We start from the raw sequence: 22,219 nt of genomic DNA, 5'->3' as shown, positions 1-22,219 counted from the left end.
ACCACTTACCTTAGAACACAGACAGAAGAAAGGCGAATCCGTATTGATAGCATTTGTTTGAAGCTCTAGAGATATAAAGGATAAGACGCAAGGACACAAGATTATCTATAAATCGTACAGAATCCAGTTGTAGGAGTTCAAGGACTTGAAACAGTAGGTGAGAAGGCAGAAGCAGAGAGGATAACGTGCAGACTGGCAGTAGCAAGAAAAGCGTTTCTGAAAAGGAAGAAAACATGGTGACATTGATTAAAAATTTAAATACTGGAAAGTATTTTATGAAGGTATTTGTGTGGAGTGTACCGTTGTATGTAAGTGAAAATAGACGACAAACAGATCTGTCAAGAAGACAGTAGATGCTTTCGAACTGTAGTGCTACAGAGGGATACAAAAGTTAAGATATGTAGATCGCGTAAATGGTGAAGACATACCGAACCAAACTGGGGAGAAGGAAATAGCGGCACAACTTGTGTAAAAGAAGGAATCGGTTGACAGGACTGTTTCTGAGGCACCAAGATATCGTCAGTTTCGTAGAGGGCTGCCAAGACTAAACAGTGGCAAGCAGATTTGAATGGGTGTGGGAACCAGGGTCATGTAGAGTTGAAGAGGTTCACATAGGATACGGCAGATTGGAGCGCTGTATCAACACATTCTTAAAGCTGAAGACCACAAAAAAAAAAAACAATCAGAGAGATGTATTTCTTATTAGCGCAACCCTGCTGCAGCTAGCAATACCTTTCACCAGCTAGGTTATCACTGAGATATACAAGGTACTTTCAATAAGTAATGTAACGTATTTTTTTATGAAAGCTGGTTGATTTTTTTTTTCGGGAGTACAATACACCACATTTTTCCGCATTGTTTGGCTAAAAACTTCATTTTTCACCATCCTCTCCTCACTGGGTGGGCTTGTATGCCCAGACAGTCCCACTCTGCTGGTCGACGTCTGAGCCAACGCCTTGCAGCATCAATAGCAACCCCATTGTCCATGTATTGCTTCCTGCGGAGTGCACGCTTCGTTGCGCAAAACAGAAGTCGGAAGTTAAGAGATTCGGGCTGTAGGGTGGATGACGAAGAGCAGCCCAGTGAAATTTGCGAGCCGCTCTCGGGTGTACAGGCTTGGGTGAAGGAGAAGATCGCAGAAATTTTGTGGTGACGAACAATTCTTCGCGTGATTTACTTTTAAAGTTTATTTACTTTACTTTTAAAGATTAATTATTTATTTACAAGCACGGTGGATTCGCAGCAGCACTATTTTGTTTGCACTTTGCGCTTATATGTTATCATTGCTATATACATCTTATCTATGACTAGCGCAGTAGTGGCAACTTTGATATCTTTGACGCATGCACTTTCAATCCTCAGCAGCTTTGTATCTCGTGACTCTCCGTATAAATAGGCACGCGCAAACGCTATGAACTCATTCTCTGACTCGCCTTGAAGATGGCTGGGAGGTTTCTAGCCGAAATATCGCAAGAAGAATTGTCGCTGTCCCGAGTGCACGCCCGAGAGATGATGGAACAACAATTCTTCAGTTTGCTGAGGGTAGAATAATACACTTCAGAACTGATCTTTGCATCATGAGGGAGTACATCAAGCAGAATAGCCCCTTCAACAAGTTTATTAAAGAGACCACCTACACTGTAGTTGTTAGTCCTCATATGGAATGTTGCTGTGCAGTTTGGGATTATTATGTGACAGAATTGACGAAGGACATCGAAAAAGTTCAGAGAAAAGCAGCTCGTTCTGTGTTATCGTAAAATGATAGGACAGAATGTCATAGATTTGATACGCAAGGGACTGTGACACTCATCAAAGCAACGTCATTTCCATCGTGGCTGTATCTTTTCATGAAAATTCAATCGTCAACTTTCTCCTCTGAATGCGAAAATATTTTGTCAGCGAAAAAGGAGCGTTATAATAAGAAAGCAGAGATGTTTCAGAAAGATTTAAGTGTTGGTTTTCTCCTAGCGCTCTTCGAGAATGGAACGGTAGAGAAAGGGTAGCAAAGTAATTCGATGAACCCTCCATCAGGCGGGATTGTGAACTGCAGACTACTCATGTAGATGTAGATGCAATTATTCTCCAAATGACTGTCAATTGCGTTGGCGAAGGTACATAGGATTGTACCACTGTTGGGTAGGGTGATGTTGGACTATCCCCCCCCCCCCTCACACTCACACACACACATACACACACACACTTTTGTAATATTGGTTGAGGCGACAGACTGATCAGTAGAGTAGCTCGAGGTCTACTTTAGGGTGAAAGATGATAATTCAGTTGAGAATCGACGAATGCCTAATAAAGGTAATGGTAACAGACGGACCTATAGTTAACCTTATATTTTCGTTTGTGCCACATTTAAATACAAGCGATTCACTTTTCATCATAAAAATTGAAAGTGCAAGGTAAATTCAGAAAATGTGTTTTGGGTAATGGACAACGTTCCCACGAGTATTCCGACGTGTACTAAACGAATATATAGTACATAAATTGCAAAACTGCAAGGGGGGAGGGAGAGACCCACTTATGAATACTTTCTTCAACACTACAATATACATGAATACTTTTTGCATGTGTCATCAGGTACTGAAGTTAAAACATTCCAGATTTCAGCTTTTAATATATCTGTACTTCTGATTCGTTTTGCTTGCATAACACCAACCCTAAAAGACATAACCAAATCATTATGTATAATAACCTGGCGGAGAATTTACGTCTATAGGAAGGCCTTAACAAGGGGAGAGTGGAAATTTCATTAGGCACTCAGAGTTTACATTTAATTATCATTCCTATGAAACGTGCAAGAACTTGAAAGCTACAGCAATGAAATAATCAATATGCACCCACTACAGGCGACAACATGTCACTTCCATTACATGGAAAAAGGTCACCTGACCAGAAGTAGCTGTTAGAACACATACTTGCCTGTGCCTGTTAGTTGCTACCTGTAACTATTTATGATGTAATATCTACGACAGTAAACTTCATTTTAAATTTGGTAGGGTGTTGAAGGATACAAGTTGTGAATTCATGAACTGCAATTTGAAGCTGTGACAGATCAGGACTGCCTCAGTAATGCACTCATGGAGGTTAGGGGCATGTGGACAACATCCGGAGTGGAACTGCTTTCAGGGCGAGGACGCAGTGGGAGAGGGATTATATCACCATGGAGGGAGTCAGTAAAACGATGCCACCACTGGAGTTCAACAGGGGACCAGTTATGGATGTTAAGGTCAACACTAATACGGTTTGAAAAGGTATGGCCTGTGTGTGGTAGGAAGTGGTATAGAATGGGGTTATCTGTTTGGATAAAGATAGTGGCACAGGTAACAGTCATTTTGACGAAGAGAGTGAGGGTAAGGTGTTTGGTAGGAGTAGTGTAGAGGGATTATGGCCAAACAGGGATGGTCAAAACACAGTCCTCTCACAGTAACCCAGCTCAGCTTGTTTATACTGGGTTGCAGGAGGTGGTAGATATATTTTCCCCCAACTGCTGCTCAGTTCCGACTTAAATTGCAACAATCACATTCTTAAAGCTGAAGAAATCACAGCAGTTGCAAGATGCATGGGAGCTACCTAAAACAAGGATCGAATTTTACTGTAGCGGATAGGTTCGAGAAAGGTGATTCGTTTTGAGATATGAGGGTGTTAGAAATATGATTCAGTAGTGGTTGTAATCAATGAATGACTTCTCCACAGGATCCTACGCACGTATGTGCTTGAATGGGAGGACTCAATTCCAAATCCCAGTATGCTCCAGTGAACACTGTGTATATTCCATGTAGAACCAAGACTTTTGTGATGGTTGTGCTTTTTTTCTACATTTCGCTGCTTGTAAGACGATTAAGTCTCTCTTTGTAAGACACAGTGGAACCATTCGCGAGAAAACTTATTAAACATGTCGACACATGGTTGATTTTTGGGCAGTATTACTTCGTATCGAAGGCAATCAGTTATTGACAATGTATTATACTTAGTAGTAGGGGATGTCTGATAGGTTCGCCTTGAGCCTGAGGCTCATAAACTATGTGTTTGTGTTCCGAAATATGCAACGGAAATGCCTATGTCCAGTCATAAGGAAGGTATGGGTTTGACGTGCAATACTGTGATGACGAGGGGAGGCATATGTCAAGTCATAAGAATGGTAAAGATATTTGTATTTAGAGAGCTGCAGCCATCAGCAGGGAGTATTTGGATAACAGCTGATGTCACGGCCGCCATCTTCGATACCAGTTCTTTGGGATGACACTCCTGTTTTCCTACTATTAAGTTAGTGGTTGGAAAAGGTATGGTGGCCCTAGAGTTATCATTTGACATGGCTGACGTATTCTGCAGCATTAGCGATGGTAGCAGCGTGAAGGCAGCGGTGCTGGCAGCAGTGATGGTAGTAACGATGTTAGAATAGTGAATAAACAGCAGTGAAATGGAGACGGGGACAGTAATGAGAATGGTGCACAAAACAGAGTGCCGATGAACAGGCAATCTTGAAGGCAGAATAAACTGACGATGAACAGGCACACACACAGAAGAGCTGCTGAACAGATCCAAAGCCTAGGGGCATTGCCTATACCACGCCAAATTAGCACCAACTGAATTAGTGGTAGAGTGTACACTAGCTGATTGGTACTAACCAAAGCTTTTTTTTTCATTCAATCGCTGGTGGGAGTGGTGGACCCTTTCTCAAATAGGCTGATGGGATCAATTAGGGCAAGGTTATGTCTTTATACTGTAGTGACAAGAAAAGGGAAGCTAGATTGTGATAGAAATTTTGTGGCCAAATGCTCTCCAGTGAATGCTCTCCAGTCGAATTTCAATGATATAATAGAAATTCAAAATTTAGTTGAGTGGAATAGAGATTATATTCCAGGAATGTTATCCTTTTTCACTCATAGGTGCATAATTGTTATAGATGTTTAGAAATGGTGGAACAATGGGTTGACAATAACAGCTAGATCTGTTGACAGCTTCTGTAACAATGTAAGCTCGAACTGTTTATTGCATGGGTGTGTTTATATTCAGCAGGTAGTAGATATTTCACAGTGAGTGAAGCATTCTTTTGTGTTCTGTGAAAAATTTCTGGATTAGGTGAGAAAGTAGTGTGGACGAAAGCTAAGTAAAGTGAAATAAGATAATCATTTAAAGTAAATGGAGAAACCAGCCGGAGAAAGGGGTGAAGAATTTGTCACAAGAAAGAATTATTTGGGGGAGGCTAAAAGAACTGGTTTAAATTGTTTTTGTTGTAACAAGTGCATGGCTGGCTTGAGTGCTGCAGAAAAACGGAGTGTGATCGAAAATTTGTACAGTCGATGCCCGAAAAATGTAGGAGACACATATATGTTAGGAGATGATAGAAAGACACGATATTGTTAGACAGAGACCAACCACAGAAAATCCAAACAAAATGCGTCATACTGCTGATACTTCGCGTTGAAAGAAATCGGGTGGAAACTTGTTGTAAGGCGTATGTTAGTTTGCATGCTGGTTCAAATAAAGTGGTACAACGTTTAAACAAGGTTTTACAGAGTATTCAGTCGTCTATTGACATGAGAGAAAAACATTCAAACCGCGGAAATACTCTTGCAACGACTACAGCTAAAATTTATGAACATATCCCTTTATTTCCCAATATACTCCCATTCCTACCACACATTCATCCATCGATGGCCTAGATGGGGGGACATTCGAACTGAAGAAGGAAGAGGATGTAGAGCTCCTGAAAGAAATAACATATGTAATAAAAAACACGATCAGTTCTAAGAAGCTGGAGGATGTCTACAGGTTCAAACACAATGTGCCTGAAAAAGACAGGTCATTTTGTGATGAGATCCTCCTGCAGAATACTTCTGTCACTGGGATCAGCGACATTGATGAGTGAAGCATCTCGAAATGATTCTGTAAATTTTAGTTGGTCCATATTTTGTTCTATCAGAAAATATATTGTCCATTAACAGCTGTAAATAATAGCTATTGTCTTCAGTGTTTTGTTTCGGATTATTTTCTGACTTAAGTTAATTAAACTAATAACCTTCAAATTTGTAATTAAAGGAAAAGTTAATCAAACTAATAACCTTCAAATTTATAATTAAAAGAATGATTTTTAGGCCTTCCCAATAGGCTTCCTTATCATTATTGATAGAGGTGTTTAAACAGTAATTGGAAAAAGGATAGTATTCTGTCATGTTTAATCATTGATTACTCATTAACTAATGACACTCCTATTACGACATTTTGATTTTCAACATGGCGCTCAACGTGAAAGTTAGACGTGGTTCTCCGAGGAAAAGTGTTAATTTTGCCATTAAAAAGGAGGCGTGTGCAAACTGTAAATACGAAATCACAAACTTAAATGAATATGTGTCCAGCTTGCAATGTATAATCAGTGCTCTGAAAGTGGAAATTTCGAATTTTCAGCTTGGAAAAAGTGAGTCTAATAGTCGACAAATTCCGCAAAGTGTCGCCCCTGCTAGCAAAAAATGGATTAAAGTCACTAACAAAAACAGCACGCAAGAGATACAAAATCGTGTAAACAGTAAAGGCACTGGTGAAATAATCTTTGTGCACGAGACCCCTTTTGAGGTGCTTCCAGCTGTAGACTGATATCTCAACGAGCTGTGTCGAACCAAATGGTAAGAAAAAGGACATCAGAGACAAGGAACGACAGAGTCGCTTTCAATCACAGGAAAAAAACAATGCAACAGTGAGTATAGTCACCAACAGTGAATCAAAATCAAGTGTTCCTGTAGTTGGATTATCGACTAATATGGACAAAAAAGACAAAACAAACAGTGCCACCACTGGCAGGCCTAAAAACAATTATCAACCAGCAAAAAAGTATAAAATAAACCTATTTGCACATACTCAAGGACGGAACATAGCAGCCAAATTTCAGTCTAGAAGCAGTAACAGAATTACTAGCATAGTGAAATCAGGTGCAGAAATTTGTGGCAGTCACTTCCATGAATCATGACATGAAAACAGCAACAACAAGTAACGACTTTTTCGTGTTCTTAGGGGGAACAAATAACTTAGCAAAAAATGAAACGAACGACCGAGTGACCTCACTTAAAAGAAGGCTACATGAGCAGAGAAGTTCCAACGTGATCGTCTTCTCTGTTCCACATCGACATGACTTGCCTGGTCGTGTGTTAATAAAGAAGAGCAAAGCACAAATAAACATATGCTAAACATATGCATGAGATTCAAACATTTGTGGACATAAGCTGTCAAGGAAGAAGATTCCACACATTCCATGGCTCACCTCTCAACAGATTAGGGAAGGACTTAGTTGTATAACGGATCCAAGAAATAGTGACCAGCAAACTAAATGTGCAGTCTTGTGCTACAGAGGCCATACCTCGCAAGAACAAAAATAACGAATACTTGGGAGAATCAACCACGAAACACTAAGTCAGTAAAACAATACATCGGCAGGACAAGAGCGATATTTTTTAAGACAATAAAACCTTCCACCAGCGCAACACCAGATGCGAATGTATGTGTTTCATATGTGCCTCAAGTAGACGTCAGTCAACACGAGAATAATTTATCGCTTTTGCATTATAATGAACAGGGCTTAGGAATCAAAACAGATGCTTTTGAATCATTTATCTCCACATGTAGAAATCGTGACAGAACACCAGAAAACAGAGAACAACGTTCAGTATTGCAAATTAGAAGGCTACAACCTAGCTACGTTGTAATGCATAACAAACAGGAAAGTTGGTGGTGTTGCCATCTACTCAAAAAAAAAAAAAAAAAAAGTAAGACGTTAACTACCTCGGAAAAAGTGCTATGGGGGAACAATTTCTGTGTTGACAAACATTTCGAAATTGCAATTCTTAAAATCACATTTTGCGCTATTCCTTTCTATGTCATACTTGTATATAGATCCGCCCATGGAAACTTTGATGCTTTTCTGAAATTACTTGATGGATTTTTCAGTAAGTTAATGTCAGGCTGTAGAAGTGTAAATCTTGTCGTACTGGGGAGATGTGAACATCAACACTTTACATGACAGTCAGGAAAGCAAACGTTTTACAGATTTTAACCGGTCTTAAGGGGCTAAAGATCTTCTTGGACTATACCCACCAGTATAGCTAACACACATAGTAGTTCAGTTGATCATGTTATCGCAAATTATGACCACATCATCTCCACAGACGTAATAAATGGCCACCTCTCAGATCGTTTACGCCATACACTAGTATTAAAATGTAATACAAAAGTCAAACCAAGAAAAATGCATGAGCACAGGAAAATATTATCTGCAAACAACATTGTTACGCTAAGACACAGTTTAGGCTGGTAATCATGGGAATCATTTATAAGTACCATTGGGGTCAACAATAAATGGAACATGTTCACAGAAATTATGACTGAACACTTAAATAAAGCCATGCCATTAAAAAAAGTGAGTGTCCAAAAAAATCAGCCTTCAAAACAAAACCTGTGCCATTAGATTTTAAAACAACAGATCTGAAAGAAAAAATGGGAAACATGTATAGTGTGCAAAGACTAACTCACAGTTACATATAGAACTCTACAAGCAGTAGAAACATAAGCATCACAAAGAAGTTAAGAGATTAAAATCAGAAATAATAAGCCAACAGATACGAGGTTCAGATAACATTTCAAAGATTTGCTAGTCAATTGTAAATAAAATCAGAAACAATGAAACAAAATTCAAAATTAAAAATACACTATTAACCGTGAATTATGAAGATATGTCTGATCCCCTTCTAGTCGGCAATGTCCTTAATAATTACTTCATAGATTCTGTCAAAAACGATGTCTCTATAAAACAGGGTATACAGCACTCATATGAGTCCTGTAACAAACAAAACTGCTGTACACTACATGCAGTAAGCACATATGACATTATGCAGCTTATTGATAACCTCAGAAATAAAAAATCACCAGGATTAGTTGAAATATCTCCATATCTATCGAAGAAATGTGAACATCAACTAATGAAACCACTAGTTCATCTAATAAACTGTGTTCCCGAAGACATTGTGTTCCATGACAAGTTTAAACTATCTGTAGTGAAACCAATACACAAAAAGGGGGAAATAAAGCATGTACAGCACTACAGACCCATTGCCCTAATCTCAACTTTCAGCAAACTGATAGAGAAAATAATAAAAAAATCTTGGAACATTACTACAATGCTGACATATTAAATGATTTCCAGCATGGTTTCAGAAGAGGTTGAAGTACCACTTCAGCAGCACTACAATTTGCCCATAATGTACTTGAAAAAATAAACAAAAAATCCCAAGCAGCAGCAGTATACTTGGACCTCACAAGAGCTTTTGATAGAGAACATCATGATGTGCTCTTATCAAAAATTGCCAAGAATGGTGTCACTAGAACACTCATGCAGTTGCTAGAAACATATTTAAAGGGTAGACAACAGTGTATGGAGATTGTGTACTCTAATGGAGAAATACTGGAGCAGAGATGGTCAAGTAAGGAAACATATATTTTGGTGTTCCTCAGGGCTCTATATTAGGTACAGTCCTATTCATATGCTATGTAAATGATTTCCTAAGTTCTCTTGACAATAAGCAATTGATTACTATGTATGCAGATGATACATCTGGTGTCTGCTATGTAGATGATGAGCCCATCTTGGTGAATAGACAAATAACTTTATTGAAAAGGCAAGAGAACATTGAAAGAGAGAACCAAAAAGTAAACATGAAAATCTAATATTATTCCTTTTAAACCAAATGGTCCAAAAAGAAAATACTGTGATCGATGAAATTCTACCAGAAACCTGTACAGATGGTAAATTCTTGGGTTTATGCACAGATGACGTTCACAACAGGTGGCAGGGACAAAGAATCCAGTGAAATTTTTTTAAGTGCCTTATCTGAAAACTACCTTGAGCAGTTAAACAGAGAACCGACTCGTGGCGATAACATATTAGACCTTCTGGTGACAAACAGACCCGAACTATTTGAAACAGTTAACGCAGAACAGGGAATCAGCGATCATAAAGCGGTTACTGCATCGATGATTTCAGCCATAAATACAAATATTAAAAAAGGATGAAAGATTTTTCTGTTTAGCAAAAGTGACAAAAGGCAGATTACAGAATACCTGACGGCTCAACACAAAAGTTTTGTCTCAAGTACAGATAGTGTTGAGGATCAGTGGACAAAGTTGTAAACCATCGTACAATATGCGTTAAATGAGTATGTGCCAAGCAAGTTCGTAAGAGATGGAAAAGAGCCACAGTGGTACAACAGCCGAGTTAGGAAACTGCTGGGGAAGCAAAGGGAACTTCACAGCAAACATAAACATAGCCAAAGCCTTGCAGACAAACAAAAATTACGCGAAGCGAAATGTAGTGTGAGGAGGGCTATGCGAGAGGCGTTCAATGAATTCCAAAGTAAAGTTCTATGTACTGACTTGGCAGAAAATCTTAAGAAATTTTGTTCTTATGTCAAAGCGGTAGGTGGCTCAAAACAAAATGTTCAGACACTCTGTGACCAAAATTGTACTGAAAGAGAGGATGACAGACTAAAGGCCGAAATACTAAATGTCTTTTTCCAAAGCTGTTTCACAGAGGAAGACTGCACTGTAGTTCCTTCTCTAGATTGTCGCACAGATGACAAAATAGTAGATATCGAAATAGACGACAGAGGGATAGAGAAACAATTAAAATCGCTCAAAAGAGGAAAGGCCGCTGGACCTGATGGGATACCAGTTCGATTTTACACAGAGTACGCGAAGGAACTTGCCCCCCTTCTTGCAGCGGTGTACCGTAGGTCTCTAGAAGAGCGTAGCGTTCCAGAGGATTGGAAAAGGGCACAGGTCATCCCCGTTTTCAAGAAGGGACGTCGAACAGATGTGGAGAACTATAGACCTATATCTCTAACGTCGATCAGTTGTAGAATTTTGGAACACGTATTATGTTCGAGTATAATGACTTTTCTGGAGACTAGAAGTCTACTTTGTAGGAATCAGCATGTGTTTCGAAAAAGACGGTCATGTGAAACCCAGCTCGCGCTATTCGTCCACGAGACTCAGAGGGCCATAGACACGGGTTCACAGGTAGATGCCGTGTTTCTTGACTTCCGCAAGGCGTTCGATATAGTTCCCCACAGTCGTTTAATGAACAAAGTAAGAGCATATGGACTATCAGACCAATTGTGTGATTGGATTGAAGAGTTCCTAGATAACAGAACGCAGCATGTCACTCTCAATGGAGAGAAGTCTTCCGAAGTAAGAGTGATTTCAGGTGTGCCACAGGGGAGTGTCATAGGACAGTTGCTATTCACAATATACATAAATGACCTTGTGGATGACATTGGAAGTTCACTGAGGCTTTTTGCAGATGATGCTGTGGTGTATCGAGAGGTTTTAACAATGGAAAATTGTACTGAAATGCAGGAGGATCTGCAGCGAATAGACGCATGGTGCAGGAAATGCCAATTGAATCTCAATGTAGACGAGTGTAATGTGCTGCGAATACATAGAGAGATAGTACCCTTTTCATTTAGCTACAAAATAGCAGGTCAGCAACTGGAAGCAGTTAATTCCATAAATTATCTGGTAGTATGCATTAGGAGTGATTTAAAATGGAATGTTCATATAAAGTTGATCGTCGGTAAAGCGGATGGCAGACTGAGATTCATTGGAAGAATCCTAAGGAAATACAATCCTAAACAAAGGAAGTATGTTACAGTACGCTTGTTTGCCCACTGCTTGAATAGTGCTCAACCGTGTGGGGTCTGTACCAGATAGGGTTGATGGAAGAGATAGAGAAGATCCAACGGAGAGCAGCGCGCTTGGTTACAGGATCATTTAGTAATCGCAAAAGCGTTATGGAGATGATAGATAAACTCCAGTGGAAGACTATGCAGGAGAGACGCTCAGTAGCTCGGTACGGGCTTTTGTTAAAGTTTCGAGAACATACCTTCACCGAAGAGTCAAGCAGTATTTGCTCCCTTCAACGTATATCTCGCGAAGAGACCATGATGATAAAATCAGAGAGATTAGAGCCCACACAGAAACATACCGACAATCCTTTTTTCCACGAACAATACGAGGCTGGAATAGAAGGGAGAACCGATAGAGGTACTCAGGGTACCCTCCGCCACACACCGTCGGGTGGCTTGCGCAGTATGGATGTAGATGTAGATGTAGATGACCGGCATTCATAGAAGCAGCAAACTGATTATGTCTGTAACAAAATAACACCCAGTCTATATGTATTAAGATTATAACCATATCTTAATTCTGAAGCTCTAAGGACTGTATATTATGGATTAATGTATCCTTTCTTCTCTTATAAAACAGTATTGTGGAGTGCCGCATGGCAAACTAATATGTAATGAGTTTTCATACTGCAGAAACAAGCCTTGAGGATCGCAGCAAAAGCAAAACCATGAACTTCTGTATACCTCTATTCATTAGACACGGTAGTCTCACAGTTTATGCCATGTATATTTTAGAAACTACAATGCTAGTGAAAGAAGACACTGAGATCACAAAAAGGAACGTGGATATTCTTAGTTACGAAACAAGTTATAGAAAAGATTTTCATATGGTTAACAGAAGATTAACACTGAAAAGCCCCTGTGCCAAAGGAGCTGTTTTTAATAACTTGTTATCAGATGAAGTTAAGATACTGACAGGGGATGCTTTTAAAAAGCGAGTCAAGCAGTGGCTTATCCAAAAACGTTCTTATAACTTGAATTCATCATTAATTAATATGTAATAAGAAATAATGTAAAATGAAAAATTGTAACTGTAAAAACTTTATACTTAGTTGAAAACGCACATGCCTGTAAAATTACGTATTACGAGCAATAAATTGAATTGGATTGAAGCATAACCATTGTTAATACTACTACAACTGCTTAATAGTGAAGGTTTCAATACGATGTGTGGTTTGGGCAATAAAAAGTTTTTCTAGTACTCTCAAAAACTTGGTAAATGGTATGTTATCCTTTTTCTACTCGGCTGTTGAACTGTAACAAATTGAACCAAGAATCTTTGATGCGACAATGTCTTCAGATGCCATACTATTATGAAACGCAAGTTATAAGGAAGGAAGAGACATAATACGATGAAATCTAGCATGAAATTTTCGCATCTGAAAGCAAACAACGTCACGTGAACGGACCTGAATGTCGTGAAATCCAATTGGTTAATCTGGTTTCGGGCCAGGGGCTACACTAAGCGCTGCGCAGAACCAAGCGCGTTACTGCTGCTATGTGCATAAAGTCAGACAGGACCACTTGGTGGCCATATTTGTAGGCTGCGTGTTTTCGTTTTCGCTTAGTTTCGTTTATGTAGTGAATGATGTCCTACTACAAGTGCTCTGAGTGTGTTCAAGGAGTGCCAGGTTGTGATGTTGTTGGCTCTAACTGTCACAATCGCAATACAAAAGCGACTGAAGCAGTGCTTCATGGTTTCCCTCACGATGCACGTCTGCAGAAGATTTGCCTATCGAAGTGCTGTAGAAAAGACGCTGCGAGTGTTGCAAATGCTAGAATATGCTCCCGCCATTTCAAAGTAACTGATAATGTTAGAAACTAGCGTTCGGTATCGCTTAATTTACTGCGCAAACGGGTGCTTAAAAGCAACGAATTTCCGTCGCGTAATTTTCATTGTGGTAGTAGCGCCAGTGATAGCACGCCACATGCAACAGAACGTAAAGTCCGTTGAAGAAACACAGAGACATTAAAAAACTTCCGTCCCAGATGATGTTGTTTGTAATGATTCAGATGAAACCACTTCACAGAATTACTTAGTGGAATTACAGTGGAAAACTACTCATTTAAACATCCTGTGGATGAAATTGGGAACATATAATAAACATCTTTGAACTCTATTGTCATTAGCGAAACAACACCTGCAAAATGAAAAACGTAAAAGGAATACACTTGTGTTTCGTTAAATTAATCGAATGCTGAACAATGTATTATCATCCACTAAAATCAGGTCTTTCTTATAGAAAGTAAGGCGGTTTCCACGAATCAAAGGACATTTCCATGTCGAATACTTAGCACACTATTTCTCACGAAAGTTACAATTTTCTCAGGAGAAACCGTATTTTCATTTGCCACCCACTATCTTGAAGGATCTTTTAGTTACATTAGCTAATTCACGACCTAAAGTTTTTCTCTCTTGTGCAAATTATTTCTCCAACCCTCTGGAGGTTCGTGATACAATCTGAAAACTTTGTACTTAATGTCCCATTCCTTTTCATCTGCCTCTCGCCGTAATGCTGCTATGGAACTGACTGCTTTGTATGGTTTCTGTGTTCCTTCGAAGAAGCTATCATTGTTCTTCTTTTTGACTTTTCTACATCTGTTCTAATAATTCTTGTTACCTTTACATATTTGCAGTAAAACATTCCCCTTGAGCTGGGACCTGTTCCAGCTCTGAAGAGATCATGTAATTCTCTTAGGAAGCATTTTAATTTTTTTATTTCACAAATACACCACATTTTTCTTTCACAAGTTTTGCCTGTGTTATGGTATGTTTGCAGGACATTTTTTGGTCTTATGCGGGTAGATATAATCAAATATGTATTTTATGGTCTGGAATAAACCTTTACATTCATCAGGTGCTGCCATTTATTGTAACCCAGGCTGCCATTCAACTGCAGATAGCACTGTTTGAAAATTACCTAACATTTCCTTATTTACAAGCTTTTTGTAAGTACATAATTATAATGTCAGGAAATAACTGAGAGCAATGAAGTATAAAGTATATGCTATAAAGTGTAAAGTATAAAGCTCCAGAACTAGTCAGAATTCATTGGGTCAACTGCAGCTAATACAGACCTTACTGTGATGAAAATAAACTGGGGGAATAATGGTTGGTTTTCCTGATTGGTTTTCTTGTACTGCTGTGCATTAAGTGTTTTTCTGTGTGCTCTTTGCTATTTTCTTTATTCATTCATAGATGCATCACATTCTATAAATCCCATTCCGCTGAACATGTCGAGGTATATGTTAACACCCAGAAGGGGGCGCTATAGAATAACATGTGACATATTCAAACAATAAATTGTGGCAGGAGAGAAATAGAAAAATAGTTTTGGCTTTCCTGTTGTAATATCCAGCTGCCATTTTTATCCTTGTACTTTATGCTAAGCATTTATGTTGCATTATTAATTTTAGAGATCATCATCTGCCTAGATCCTGGAATAAAAACCTAGTTAATACGAAGAATAGCTTGAACTGGAAGTTATGCACCTGAGTACAAGGATTCTGATAAAGTACTGAAGTGGCTAGTGAGGTAATCTTTCGATTTGTTCTGAATATCTTAAGATTTCTGATTTTCTGCCTGATGTCTTTCAGTGACAGGATAGATTTCTTAGTGAAAGTATGCTGGAAATTTTTTATATTTTTCCAATTAATTTATCTCTGGAATTGTAAGAATAGTTTTGTGGAGAGAGATTTCTCATCTTCTGTGTGCCCTCAGTAAAGTTTCTCCTGTTATTCATGTAGTAAATTCTCTTTGAATGGTGAAGCTGAGTCAGCACTCATGATTCTAATAACTGTACTTTCTTCTCCTTTAACTAAACACAACCAATGTAATTAGTTAATCTCTGCCCTATAACCTTTATAGGCAAATAAACCATTTGCTATGGAGTTCACATCCGTTTCGTGACAAATAACAGGAATTAGTGCAACTATGAATAATTTATTCTATGCCCTTTCTTAGTTGGGACTGTTGCTATGGGTAATAAACCAAAGTTGGACAACAATGACGTCAACCAGTACCTTCAGTACAATCGGTATTATCCAAAATAAAATAAAAATATTGAAATAGGCACAAGCTATGACTTCCGAGCTAATTAACACATAGTTAACAGTCAAGACAGTTTACCTTCGGTTGTAATTCGTGCATAAATCTCTTCAGCTGATACAAAAAGTAACTTTGTTTCTATAGTGGGACAAACATCTCAGTATCTTGTACTGTAGTGTTTTCTATTTATTTGTCTGTCTTTTGTAATCTTGTACTGATGCATATTGTCATACAACCTTTCTGTGCTGAAGAATAAATTTTCATGCACTCTGTGGCTCGAAAATATAAAAATATTGATTATTCTTTTATCATTTTCGATACATATTTAGATTTTTATTTCAGTGCGATACACGCTAGTGCTGGTGAATTACACAACTATCTACACAATAATTTTGCTGATTTATACAAATATAGTTATTTCTGAAAAGATTTTGAACTTAAACGACCTACTGAAACTTGTTTTCATGGATTCTGTATTTCACACATTAAGCAGTGTAGAAAGAAAAAATAAGAAATAAGTGCCTTTTGATTAAATAGATAGCATATCTGGCAGCATTTTCACTGAAGAAAATAAAAACCACATAAATTTTTTTCTATTTTGAAGTCCTACAGACCGGGAAAATCGGGTAAATAAAAGATGTTTGTCATGTTTCCTGATTTAATGAACACTTTCTCATGATATAACTCTGTTAAATATTATGGCTCTAATGTGCATACAGCACGTTATGAAGTATAAGTGGAGATGAAAATTTACTGAAATAATCTGGAAAATAAATTCTTATATTCTTTAGGTTCAAATGGTTCAAATGGCTCTGAGCACTATGGGACTCAACATCTGTGGTCATAAGTCCCCTAGAACTTAGAACTACTTAAACCTAACTAACCTAAGGACATCACACACATCCATGCCCGAGGCAGGATTCGAACCTGCGACCGTAGCGGTCGCGCGGTTCCGGACTGAGCGCCTAGAACCGCTAGACCACCGCGGCCGGCTATTCTTTAGGAGTCCTGTTGCTAATTTTAATATGAATGTTTTTATATCCAAGAAAAGGTAAACTCCAAGGTGAGGGAGAAGTAACGAAATTAAAATTATAGTTTGTCCTTAGGCCTACAGATGCATATTTGCAGTACATTGACAAGACTATTTTGAATGTTCAAAAATCATTGAGCAGTTTCGTACCATTGTTTTATGTAATGGTATGAATTTCTTTAGTTAAATCACAAGGCTATCTAGGAGAAGAAAGCATAGAAAAACAGTAGCAGTTTTAGATCTGAAACTCTTGAAGTCCATATACTCTAGCTGCAGTGTGCATCACTGTGCAGTTCTGATATAGACTCAGTCACCTGCCTGTGACTTCATGAGGAGACATGCAGCCTTGTGGTGCAGGGCCACACCACTCTTCAATGTCTCTGGCAGGAGATGAGGAGGGAGGCCACTATCAAAACACTGGTGATGACAAGAATGGCACGCTGTGTGCTGCCACTGCTGATGGGGGAGCAGTCTCGAAACCACTATGGGAGAAGGCGCAGCTCTGAGAGCCTAGCAGAAGAAGCTCACCATCATAAACAGAAATTGGCTGGTGTATGCTGAGCTGTGAAGCGAGAGTTGCCTAGCACCATAATTTCCCCCGAGGGGCTGAGGGTGGACGCCACCACACAGATCGATCCCCCCTGGACACGGCAGAGATGCAAGAGGCCATGGAGGTGATCCCAAAAGAAGAAGAAAACGGAGAAAATACACCAGCTCCAGCCGCACCATCCCACCGTGACTTGTTCTCAAGGATCCCTGACTTTGCTGTTTCGTAGGATGAGCACCTTTACTGCTTTGCTTACATCCTCCAGAGCTTATTTTGCTGCGACATCTCGTTTCGTTTCTTCTGATCTCATGCTACTTGAAGCAGTTGCTGATTGCTGGTTCTGATCTTTTGGTATCGGAATTCTCGTAATCTGGTGCATTCAGGGGAGGTGCAGTGCATGCTGTGAATTACCTATAGTTTTTTCAGGGACATATGGGGGAACTTTTCCCACATTATGGTGATATGCTCCATCAGTGGTCTGATAAGTAGCAGAGTACAGCGTAATGCCACTGTGTGCAGGCAGCGTCATCATCACATTTAGCTAGAGAGGGGGGGGGGGGGTGTAGCAAGTGCATCCTGCCCAGTGCTTTAGCGCTTTCCTCCAGATGTGTGCCTTCCAAGCTAGGTTGCTGTCCAAGGCGATACCAAAGTACTTTCCAGTTGGGACCAGTATATGAGACCTCCCATGATCTGCACTGGATGGGGATTCGTCAGAATCTTCTTTCTCGTAAATACCGCAAAATATCTCTTCGTTGCATTGATCTTGGTAGCACACTGTCCAAGTTCCCACCTTGCTGCACGCCAATTGCAAGTACCGCCACATCAGTTGCACCCACATACTACATGCTAACAGCTTGGTATTATCCACATGGAGCATTAGTTGGATACTCATTACCATCATAATATCTGCTGTGAAGAGAGAGTACTGGAGGGGGCCAGTCACACCTTCCGAAGTAGAGGCCAGTGACCACTCAGCTGGCTGCCCTGATGTTCTATCTGCATCCATGAGCCAACAAAATCACCAAAAACCACTCGTGCAGCCACAAAGCTTTATTCTCACTCTCCGGGGTATGACCAGCAGCAGCACCATCCACCTTCCTCCTTCTTCCAGGCATCAGAAGTGTGGGACCAGTGCTTCACAAGATTTTCTCATGCCATGGTGGCATTTATCCCTCTCTCCTCAGTCCCCACGCTTTCACCCTCCCAATCAACCAAGACCACTTTCCACCTTAATCCCTACCTATCCTTTCACCCCTGTGCAGCAAGAAACACTGCTCAAAATCCTTTCCTTTGCATCTACCAAGTTAATCAGTGCCAGGGCCATCTTTTGGCATCACACTGTTGAAACTGCAAAGGAGGCGCTCCATGTAGTGCAAGAGATATACTGCAATGGAAACTGACAGCGCGATGAAGGCACCATCAGAGGCGAACCTTCAGGCAGCTGCTTAGAAGGTTGTCTGAGAAGAGGAAGAAGAAGATTATCAGGATTCAAGCTGGTGTTCATCACAATTTTTTTCTGATTTTACATAAACCCATTCATCCAGAGGGCTTGAACCGATTTCTTGAGTTTGTGTATGATGCACATGGGGCCTCAAGATAATGCAGCCCTTTCTTCCTTCCGAAGCTGCATTTCCTTCCCTGAATGTCTATCTCTCTGTCGTCGCTCCTTCCCCTCTGACTTCCCCTTCCTTGTGTAGATTTGCCTAGTTATCATCCTGGTTTCTACTATCACATATCTACTATCACTTTCCATTTTTGGCGGTTTTGGTCCACTTTGGGGTTTTACCATCCTTTCTAAATTTTGTCTCCATAATGTGAGACAACTGGGGAAGAACACCCTAGTTAGCGTCTTCGGCACATGACTTTACCACCTCTCCCATCATACCCCTGACTCCATTGTCTATAATGCTATATAGCCAGCATAGTAACCAGGCCATGTAGTGGTATTATTCTGTTGCAGTTTGGTTGAGCACCTGACAATAATGTCCACTGTGCAAGGTAGCTCTTGCTGTGGTTGTGTGGCACAAATGTGCAGAGCCCGTCATTGGAGTGGGTGTATAGAGGTGGACACTCAAGGTATGAGAGACATTAACTTTTCAAAAAAAGCTTGCCATTCTTGTGAGGTCGTTTCTTTATTTGCCAATGGAGTTTTCATGCTGCTTCTTGAGGACTTACTGTCCCTGGCTACCCTCTGGGAGGAGTGCCAAGTATGTCAGCATGGGGTGAAACACTTTAACTCTTACCTGGTCTGTACCAGGACTGATGGGGACACTTTTACTGCCACCAAACAATTATTTTCCATGAGAACTATCAAAGACAAGTCCGACTTGGATGCTTTGAGTAACATGTGGTCTGGTTCACTGTTGATCAAAACTTGTCTGTGGCCATTCATGATTATGACCACCTTGATGTCAGCCCAGAGCGCATTACTCCTTACCAGTCTTTGAATATGGTCCACTAACCATTTTTCATAGGGAACTCGTTCCACAAACAGATGTGGACCTCTGGGCCAATCTGGAAGAGCGAAGTATGCGTTTTGTTCAGAGTGTTAACAAAAGCCATAAGGACAATGACATTGATACTGGCACATTTACTTTGTCATTTGAGGGGATACCCTTCAAGAGAGTGTCAAGGTTATGGTTTATCAGTGTGATGCGAAGCCATACATCCGACCACCTGTTTTCGGCGATTGTGTTTTGCCAAGTTGTCATCCCACTGTACAGGAGATCCTTTATGCAAGGAATGTGGACACTCACTCCATGGGGGAAGCCCCTGTGTGCACCGCCCATGTGTGTTAATTTCCATGATCATCACCCTCCACACTCACTGCTTTGCCCAGTTTATAAGTAGGAGAAGAAGATGCCGTAGTGTAGATCCCTTCAATGTTCTTCCTGTACTGTGCCTCATCAGAAAGATGGCCAGTGTCTATGATATCCAAGTTTGTCTTTTGTATATCCTTCCCCACCTCCTTATCCCAGTCCTGCCACTACTTCTCTCCCACATCCCTGTGATTCCCACGCCCTTCCCTCTGGGTGCTGCCCTCTACCTGGTTGTAGAAGTGTCCCCTCCCCCCATTCAGTTCCAGATCTCATTGAAGCCTGCTCTGTTTTCAGGTCCAGCGATCTTTAGCCTATTAGAAAGGAGGAGGTTGAGGAGGAAAATAAGAAGAAGGATAAAAAGAAGAAGAAACTTAAGTTCCAGAACAAAGCCCCTCCAGTGCCCCTAAGATGCTGAATCCCTTCTCAAACTCAGTCTGACCTCTTGTTTATTGACGTCACTCTTGCCTTGTTAGTGGCAGATGGTTCACAGTGGTGTCTATGTCCACTGTCCTAACCACCCTCCTTTAGTAACTGCACACTCCCTTCCTTCAGCTTGAGGATTTTAAAGCCATTCATCACTTGCAGGGAGGTGCTTTTTTATCTACTCAGGCTCTCCTCATCGAACAGTTCCTTTTAGCCTGCGACCTGCATCTTCTTAATTATGGTCCCCCATCCCATTTTGGTGCCTATAATGGAATTTACTGTGTGACTGATGTTTTGTTCAATCCCCCTCCGATTCTCCCTTCATTATATTGGTCGCTGCACGGTGACCTCTGCAATAGCGACCGCATCCCATTGATTCTCTTCTTCCTTTACCAATTCCCGATGGCCAGGTTAGCGTGTTGGGTTTCCATCATGCTGACTGGCGGCTGTATACCTCCTAGGCGTCTTTTTCAGGTTGTATTTATGAAGTTTTTAGTGACATCTCCAATTTGATTAATGGGCGCCGACGTCATTGCCACTCAACGGGCCCATTTTTGCCACCAGTTGGTCCCACGGTAAAGCCTAGCCATCGCCATACCCATCCGTGATCGATGTCGATTCTTGCAACGCCTTAAGCAGCACCTGTACTCAAGGTGCCTTATTACCTTTCAATGCCTTCATACTAAAACCTGTTACTTAATCAAACACAGCAGTTGCAGAGAGGTCGTACTGTACAGTTCCCCAATGCGCCACAGCATCTGGCAGATGTTCAAAATAGCTCACTGTCATGATGGACACAGACACATAGGAATGGAGATGGCAGCACTATAGTAGAAAAATTGTGAAGTGTATTGATTTTGATGTAAATCGCGAACATTTACCTATCTGTAAACTGTAACTTACTCAACAATTCATTTCAAATGTTTCCTTTCCCAGAGCAGTTTATCTGAAAGAAAGCACTATGCAAAACATGGCACACATCTGAGTAAATGGGCAAATCATTAGTCAGCCTGATCATTAGCCTTTCTGAAAGACATAGGACTAACCATGAGAAGAATTGTATGAAGTATTAATGCATTCACACTAAGATATTTTTATGTAGATGAATGTATAAATAAATCATGGCTTAAAATAATTAAAAGCAAACCAAAGGTACCAAGAGATAATAAGCATATCCCCTGTAATGACAAGCTCAGCAGCTTTTTTCTCCTGGTGACATTATCTTCGAATTCCGATAGTCTAATAGTTACTGAACTTTGAAGTGAATGTATGAAACCAAAGATACATTTATTGTCATGTAAGGTAAGCATGAGTAAATTCACACAATTGTTTATAACACCTCACTCTTCCAAAATATAAATAAAACAGTTACCATGAAACATTATTGCAGGGGAACCGGACGAAGAAGGCAATACCAGTCACATTAAGTACTGCAGCCCCTTACTAGCTAGCAGTGTTGAAACTTTCACATATTATGTTCGTCGCTTAACCCTCACGTAAAAACCACATGCTCAGTCATTGGCCAGTCAAATGAAGACACAGCCCCTAGGCGTTGTGATAGCAATCGAAATAGGTCCAATTTATGTATTAGGTCCTTGAATCCACAGTGCGTAGTTC

This window comes from Schistocerca piceifrons, unplaced genomic scaffold (assembly GCF_021461385.2).
Source record: "Schistocerca piceifrons isolate TAMUIC-IGC-003096 unplaced genomic scaffold, iqSchPice1.1 HiC_scaffold_1872, whole genome shotgun sequence".
NCBI classification, from domain to species: Eukaryota; Metazoa; Arthropoda; class Insecta; order Orthoptera; family Acrididae; genus Schistocerca; species Schistocerca piceifrons.
The sequence above is the reverse complement of the archived record's forward strand: the minus strand, read 5'-3'. Positions refer to the sequence as shown.